Genomic DNA, 8,087 nt, shown 5'->3' on the forward strand with positions numbered 1-8,087 from the left:
GTGGGCATGGCCTGGCCCATTTCAAGCTGTCCTCCTACTCTTGCATCCCCCAATTCCTTGTATGCACTGCATCTGCCCCCCTTCTCTTTCATGCTGCACTGCTATAAAACAAATTATAACTAGAAATAAAAAAAACTAAAATTTGTTCCCCTCTCCCATCAACTTCTCTCCTCCAATCATTCACTTAATGACTTGGCAAAATCCATTAGATTTTATGTATCCTTCTATTTTCAGTTTTTTTCCACGTGTATTCGACGAGTTGGCCATGGCTTCATTGGCCTTTGCTACTACAAGAATTTGTTGCCTCTTTAATTGTAACACGTATTTGCATCAAAATCTCATTGTTTCATGGGACAACCTCTCAAATGTTGTTGCCAAAAAGGATTAGCAGTTTCTGAATTTTTATGGACAAGTACGATTTTTATAATTTGTTCCTGATTATTTTGTTACTGTTTTTGGTCCTACAATTCATGGAGCTAGCTAGCTGTTGCTAGTTGATCCTGCACAATGATAACCAACTTGTTCTTTACCTATGGTAGATATACATAAAAATTCTAAATATTTATCCATTTAAATGATTGCAGTTTGGGTACCAATCAAAAGATTTCAGAAAGAAAATGAACTCGTGTATGGTTGATGAACACGTTGAGATGAAATTCCATCATCAAAAGTTAAAGGCAAACAACATGTGATGCTTCTTTCTGTTGTTTCTTCTTAAAAATGGTCAAGGTTATATGTCTCTGCTACAGCTTTTTAAATGACAGCGTGGGGCTATGAAGTCTGAAGATTAAAATAGTAATTTATCCTTGGTGTCAATATTTATATGTTATATCCATGGACATGTAAAAACAACATATGCCAAATTCAGAAAAGAGGTTGATGAGGATTTTATAAAGGCTAAGTAATTCTATGAGTTATTCAAATAGGTAGAACCACAGTGCCTCCAGTTTTATGTTTTATAAAAGCTTGAAAACTCAGGTCTGGTTCTTTTTTTTTTTTCATTTTTCGGGTTTTTTCGTATCATTTCTTAATCAATTAACAATGGATTTTTCCTGATTTTGTCATTAACTAATGTCTTAAATGCAAGTGAAGTCTGTTCAGGAAGGAACTGACTAAGATTAATGTCTCAAAGTCCAAATGTTTTTTGGCTCTTATGCTGTCATTTTGATCATCCTTGTTCTAATTACACAGCACTGAAGTCTAATCACGTCGGTTAATATTTAATTAAGTTTTGCATGATATGGCTCCACTGAGAAAATTTGCCGGATTTAGCAGTACTCATGATTTGATCTTTGTGAGCTTAAATCAAAGAAAAATGACCAAAGAGACATGAAGAAAGCATAAGAAGAAACAAATTAATGTACTTGAAATCTAATTTCTTGTGTAAATATTGAATAGAATTCCATTAATGCTTTGTGACTGGAAAGAAATTACAAGTATAATTTTTCACTTATGCTAGGTACAGCATGAAGTAGTGGGGTACATTTTTCTGATACTTTATAAACTTGGAAAGTGTTGGAATAATAGAGCATCTTCATCATGTGTTGTAAGTCAAAGAGGACCATGTTGATGATGAGTGGAAGCAAGCTAGCCCTCCAACATATCCTTCTCTCATCAATCTTTCCAACTCTTTTGCCTCCTTTGCTTTTTCCCTCTGAAATTTGATTGATGCATTGCAAACCAAAAACTTTGTGGGATCCAATTCATATAAAGGAATTATAGGTTATGAACTTTATAAAAAAAAAAATGCCCTCTTTCTAGGAAAGCACCTGCATTCTTTCCATGGCATCTGACTCTGAGTTGAAGTCATAATATGTGCTTGCTGCCGTCAGCTTCATTGAAAGAAACTGCAACATTTCAAAAACAATAAAAATAAATAAATTTGAATTCGGTCACTGAATTTGTGTTACAACATTACAAACTGGCATACATGCAAAATATACATACATACATGCATGCATGCATGCATATATATATAATTATTATATTGTCTATTGGAATGAATCACTGGTTGAAAGAGGGAAAAGGTGAAAGAATAATTTTTCTTTCAACTCACCTCAACCTGATTCTGCAAGGACTGGACATAATTGATTATCTCATCTAACATTACAGCCATACCCATTGTCTGCAGATAATCAATACATTTGCAAATGTAAGTGAAAACTTTTACATCATGTAATTGAGGGAACAGAGTTTGGGAATAATTCCTACTCCTTGAAGAAAGAAAAGCATTTACCTTGTAGCATCCAGGGACAATATCTTGCAAGCATCTTAGTCTCTCATTTATTTTCCCTCTCCTAACCTGAATGACAGAAAATCATCATTTCCAATAGTTTGGAATAGCTAAATCAATTAAATATATATAGATTATATATATATATATAAAAATGAACCAATTCCAATTTCTTGAGAAAGGAAATTAGTTCTAAGTACCCTTTCTGCCAAACTGTGACTATCTGTAGCTTGACCTCGTCTGGCTCTGACATGAACCACTTCTTTTGGTTTCTCTTCTTTTTCATTACTTTTTGCTCTTTTCCCTCTTCCTGAATTCTGCATAACAATAAAACCAAAACCAAAAATTTGAAATAGGAAAAATAAAAGACAAAGAAAAGGAAAGAATTGGAAAGGAAAAAAAAAAAGCTTTGAACATAATATATACTTACATTTCTTCTCTTGATTCCACTTTCAGATACCCGAGGACATGATGAGTTCCCAGAACTACTTTCTAATACATCCAGTGCTTTTCTTTTCTTGCTTTCATGGAATTCAGTTCTGGCTGTGACAATGGGCTGAGCGACTGATACTGAACTGTGGTTGCTATGATGGATAAAACCTGGCAAGTTATCTCCCCAGTTTTGTAGAATTTCAGGTGCTTGACCACTGAAGAAGTTGTCACCGGAGAAAGGCAAGAAGCTTTGGTAATTCAAGGATGAATTGTCTACGACACTTTGGTTTAGCTCAGTAAATTGGGTAAGTGATTCCATGGTAGGATCAATATCCAAGAAAGAAAATGATTGTTTAAAGTTTTGCGAGTCTGATGTGAAATCTGCCATGAGAATTTATGAGACTTTTTTGTTTTCGAATTGCAAAGTGGGTGTTTGGATAACGAGGAATGGGAGTAGTATTTATAGAGTGGGATCAATTTTTTTATATTCATGTAAAATTCTCTCTTTTTTTTTCTAACTCTACATTTTATTTAGAACGAAAAAGAGGAACGCGTGGCGGTTTAGGCTTCTTTGATTTTGCTCCCTGACTGGGCCCATGTTCAGGTGATATATCCAATAATGTAATAGGCATATGAATAGGGATTTGGGCCACCGATGAAAGCCTTAAGAAATGTTCAGCCAAGGTAGAAATCTTCTTGAACTTCTTTTACATTTTATTTTTTGGAAGTTGATCACCAAAAGTTTTTTTAATAGAAAAGAATACTGATGCTAGAGAGAAAATCATTAAAAAATGAAAAAAACCCTAGTGGGTTTTTCTTTTCTAGTTTTTTTATAATCAGAAAATAATTTAGCATAGGATTTATGCAATTGTTTGGATGAAAATAGTGTTGGTCCATTGTGTGACTGTTTCATATATATATATATATATATATATATATATTCTTTTTATAATTATTAATAGTTCATTTTGGGGTGACTTATCTTCACCACCACACAGTCCTGACTCATACAACCACTGTTATCATTGCAACTCAGTGCATTTAGACATAAAATGGGTATGTCAAAAGCATTTGCTTTAGTGGTTACAACGATGTGAAGCTTTGATCAAATATGCAATGCAACGAGGCCAAGTATTCCTAATTTCTATTTTCTCCACTTGGAAAACAAAAATCTCATCTTGAGGATGCCTTATCTCTTGGAAGTGCCCATCATTTTCTCAGTACCATTATAAATATAGGTTTCCCAAGTTACTCTTTTCTTTGTGAGTATGATGTTGCTTGATGTAACTTACATGACTGATCCTAGTATGTAAATCATAATAGCTGATATATAATATCATACCAACAAGGCATTAATTAGTTTAATAAAATTCATTTTGTTTTGACAGTGGATATATGGTATTACATTTGAGTCTTATAGGGGCTTTTTGTTTCCTTCAAATATATATATATATATATATATATATATCTACTCGAGCATTTTTCAAGTAATTATATAATTGAAAAAAATTAATTATTTATTATACAATAAGTCTATTATAATATATTTATCATTTAATTATCACATGAAATATGTAATAAATGATTGAATTTCTTTCAATAATTTGATTATGTAATATGATTTTAATGAAAGAGACGTGCTGACTTGGAGTAACACTTTTATATAATTTTTATTTATTATTTTCAATACTGTTTGTGAAATTTAAAAATCAACATATATATAGAAATGATGTCATAGATATGTCTAAAATCTAATTGTTCCTAATAGAACAATTTAGGGATTAAAATTTTATATAAGATCACTGTATAACAGTGTACGTACGTAATAGAAGTATGGGAGGATGAAAACGAGAGACGTCCTAATTAGTTTATTTGAAGTGAATGAAACTAGTGTCGCACCAATGTTGGATCCTTATGTGCCGACCTCTTCAAAGCTACCAAAATCTGGCAGACAGTAATGGCCAAGCCAATGGGTTTCCTTCCATTGTTTGATGACTGACCCTGTAAGTTGCATGGGCAGCTTTTCCTTTTCCACTGTTGTTTTGGCCGATACCCTTCATTTTCATGTCTACTAAACAATATAGTATTTCAATTGGATTCACAAAAAATAATAAATAAATAAATATAGAGAACAAAAACAAATGAACTCAATCGCATGTGAAATGTGTGTTTGGCATGTGGCAAAGCATTTAATTTCTTATATTAAACCATAAATTGATAGGTTTCCATGGTAAACCTAGACAAGACATAGCAGTAGTAATATACTTTATAGACTACAACTATAGGTGTTGAAAAGATTTCATATGTAAAATTGAAGCCCTTTGCCCAAATTGGATATAGGTTGACAATTTTGATCGCTATATATAAGGGGATTTGGTGCCTGAATAATGATGATTCCCATTGTACACAGACTCTTGGATTTTTGCAACCATTTACACCATTGAAATGCTTTTCGTCTACAAATTCACCACCCTCGAAAAAGGATTTCCTTGACTTCGGAATATATATATATATATATATGTTTCTTTTTGAGGCCTAACTCTTTATAATTTGGAAGTAGATGCACGTTAGTTACAAGTTATGGGGACATTAACTATAAGAATCTTAACACTACTTTTGGTATGGTAGAGGAAAGATAATGGAGAGGAAAAGAAAGAATACTATTCTCTCCCTATATTAAAAATTTGTTTATCTTTATATATCTTTTCTTCAAACTAGAGGTGTCCAGGTCAAGCATAATGTCCAAACCAATTGGGTTTGAAAGCCCAAAATCCATTTAAGGCCCATTGTCCTTTAGTTAGAATTCATTAATAAGTGTAATTAAAAATTAATTAATTAAAAGAAATTAAAAAAAAAAAAGAAAAAAAGACAGGAGCTAGAGCACAGAGTCGCCATCCTGCCAGCACCCAGGCCTCACCGAGGGCGAGCCACCATAGCGCCATACCCTGCACCTCCTTGACCCTTGGCAACCTCCCTACCCTGCACTTCCTCTACCCCAGACAACCAACCTAACAGCGACCAGCCACCATTGCAGCTGAAATTGAGCTGCAAATAACCCGCCCCTTTACAGTCTAGATTTCCATCTTCTTCCATGAAATCACGATTTCAAAAGGGCCTATAAAACTATGCCAAAAAATCGAGTAACAGGAGGCCAATTCAATAAAAAAGAAGTTCTCCCAAAAACTTTTCCCTCCACTTTCGGCCAAACCGACCCCACTACAACACTGCCAAGACCTTCTGCCAACACCAACATTGTCAAACACCTTAACCCACCGAACATCACTTTCACCAGCAATTTCAAAACACCAAACAGCAAAAAAACCATTCTACCTAACGACCGAAGCCCACTCAAACTAAAAAAATATAACAAAACAAAAAAAATCACATTCCTTTAAAAGGAAGTCGCAGAAAACAGTACCAAAAAACCCAAGAAAAATCAAATCCATCCCCAAAGAGGGAACCGCAAAAATTCAACACAAAAAAAAAAAAAAAAACAAAAGGGGGTTTCGCTTTTGGAGTCTTTGAAGTGGATTTGGGGCAGGATTTTGAGGGGAGAGATAGGTTAGAGATAGGTGAGAAACATACTCAAAAGAGGAAGGGTTTTGAGCGACGGAAAGAGTAGATTTTGGGGGTTCCTAGCCCAATCTTTCAAAGCAGATATAGGCTTTTAGGGGACATTTTTGGAAGATTAGGCATTAGATCTGAGACGAGGAGGTCGAGGCGAACATTCTGAAAAAAGTTTGGGTTCAAACTGACGCCGGTGACCGATGGACAGCGTCGGAGGATGGCGGTCAACGCGGTAGCCATCGGCCGGTTTCTAAGTTGAGCTGGACGGCCTTTGGTTTTGTTCGAGAGAAGAAGAGCTTCTTTTTTCTTGAAAAAATGGTTTTAAATGAAATTAAAAAAAAAAAAAAACTTGTCTTTTATAGTAAGAAAAAAAATTTTAAATTACCTAAGGTTCTCGCGTGGACCCGACTTTAATCCAAGGTCCTCGCTCCCGACCCGGTTCAACTTTTGTTGACCTCCATTGGGCAATCCGATTGAATCGCTCAAAAAACCGGATCAAATCGCTCCCGAGCCAACCTAAATCGCCTGAATCGCTCCTGAAGTATTGCTAAATCGCGCCTGGACTGCTAAATCGGGCCTGAATTGGATTGAACCGTCATCGGCCGTTGGTCAGTTTTGATCGATCTTTTTTAGATTATTTTTTAATTATTTTTATTGTTTATATTTTTATTAAATTATTTATTTATGCACATTTAAATTTTAAATTTTTAATAAATATATATTAAAAAAGATTAAATACATATTTAATTTTTAAATTTTATAAGGTTGGTCACATTAGTGTCTAAAAATTTTTTTGTCACATTGATATCTAAATTTTCGTTATCATGTTCTCACCTTTGTCTAATATAATTAGTTAACTATATTGACGTAATATGAACATTTAAAAAAAGATTAAATACATATTTAATCCTTGAATTTTAAAACTTTGGTTACATTAGTGTCTAAAAATTTTTTTTGTCACATTGATACTTAAATTTTTAAATCATTATCACATTGATACATTTGACTCACGTTGTTGGTCAATTTTATTAACGTAATATGAATATCTAATAAAATATTGATATGTATTTAAAAAGTTCAATTAATGTTTTATCATAAATGCCATATCATGCCAAGTCATATTTAAAAGAAAAGTTTAAAAAATTTTAATAAAATTTTAAAAATTTTCTTAAAAAAGTTTTAAAAATATAAAACCTTTTAAAATTTTAAAAAATCAAAAATATTAAAAATATTAAAAAATTTTAACAAAAATTCAAAATTCCCTTTCATAATTTTTAAAAATTCTTAAAATTTTTAAAACTTATAAAAAATCAAAATAATTCTAAATTTTTTTTTTAAAATTCTGAAAAAATTTTAAAAATATTTCTCAAAATTTTAAAATTTATAAAAAAATTAATTTAAAAATTAAAAAAATTTAAGAAAATTTTTTAATATGCAAAAAATTCTAAACAATTCTAAAAAATTCTAAAAATTTTTTGAAAAATTATAAAATTTTTTTAAAAGTAAAATTTATAAAAAATTGAAAATATGAAATATTTTTTATAAATTATAAAAATTATCATAATTTGAAATTTTTTGAAAATTAAAAAATTCTTTTTTTTAAAAATAAAAAAATTCAAAAAAAATTAAAATTTTTAAAAATTAAAATTTCTTAAAGTTTAAAAAAATACAAAACTTAAAAAATTAAAAAATACAAAAAAATCTAAAACTTTTAAAATTTTTCAAAAAATTAAATAGTTTCAAATTTTTGAAGCATTCTTTAAAATTAAAAAAAATCTAAAAAAAAAAAACTTAAAATTTTCATAAAAATCCAAAAAAGTTTTAAAAAAATTTTAAAAAAAATTTATAATTGAAA

At 31.3% G+C, this 8,087-nt stretch overlaps 1 pseudogene across 1 annotated transcript; it reads right to left on the reverse strand.

The window, feature by feature from the left end:
- Positions 1-1,361: 1,361 nt before the first annotated feature.
- On the reverse strand, positions 1,362-3,136 carry LOC111288669 (transcription factor BEE 1-like; annotated as a pseudogene). Its single transcript, XR_016328971.1, has 6 exons — positions 2,664-3,136; positions 2,434-2,550; positions 2,237-2,302; positions 2,057-2,125; positions 1,770-1,847; positions 1,362-1,654 (listed from the first exon to the last, which is right to left on the reverse strand). The product of XR_016328971.1 is annotated as a transcription factor BEE 1-like (transcript).
- Between the last annotated feature and the right edge of the window lie 4,951 nt (positions 3,137-8,087).

Source organism: Durio zibethinus, chromosome 17, assembly GCF_047325235.1.
Source record: "Durio zibethinus cultivar Kanyao isolate XHJ-2024 chromosome 17, ASM4732523v1, whole genome shotgun sequence".
Classification (NCBI taxonomy): Eukaryota; Viridiplantae; Streptophyta; class Magnoliopsida; order Malvales; family Malvaceae; genus Durio; species Durio zibethinus.